Source organism: Penaeus monodon, chromosome 27, assembly GCF_015228065.2.
Source record: "Penaeus monodon isolate SGIC_2016 chromosome 27, NSTDA_Pmon_1, whole genome shotgun sequence".
Lineage (NCBI taxonomy): Eukaryota > Metazoa > Arthropoda > Malacostraca > Decapoda > Penaeidae > Penaeus > Penaeus monodon.
This window is the reverse complement of record NC_051412.1, coordinates 19,989,865-19,990,089: the sequence shown is the minus strand read 5'-3', so window position 1 is coordinate 19,990,089 and position 225 is coordinate 19,989,865. Positions and strand designations below refer to the sequence as shown.

At 44.9% G+C, this 225-nt stretch overlaps 1 protein-coding gene across 1 annotated transcript in view; it reads left to right on the top strand.

The window, feature by feature from the left end:
* The window catches only part of LOC119590667, a gene marked incomplete in the record, with an annotated part of 23,908 nt that overhangs the window by 18,643 nt on the left and 5,040 nt on the right, over window positions 1–225 (top strand).

Sequence of the window (225 nt, the reverse complement as noted above, 5' to 3'; positions counted from 1 at the left end):
TCTCGCTACGACATCGCTTTTGTGACGCTGTCATGGTTTTGTTGCTTGTTTTTCCACCAACTTTGTAAATTTCCGATGATATGTCTTCCGGTTCGATTTCGATGATAAACCAAGCGGACGTGTGGTCACTGACCCTAGGAAATTATGCAGCCGTTGCATTGCACGTGGCATGTCTCATTGTTGCGCTGTGCTTTAATGCGGTTTTTATTTTTTCCCAGTGAGCTC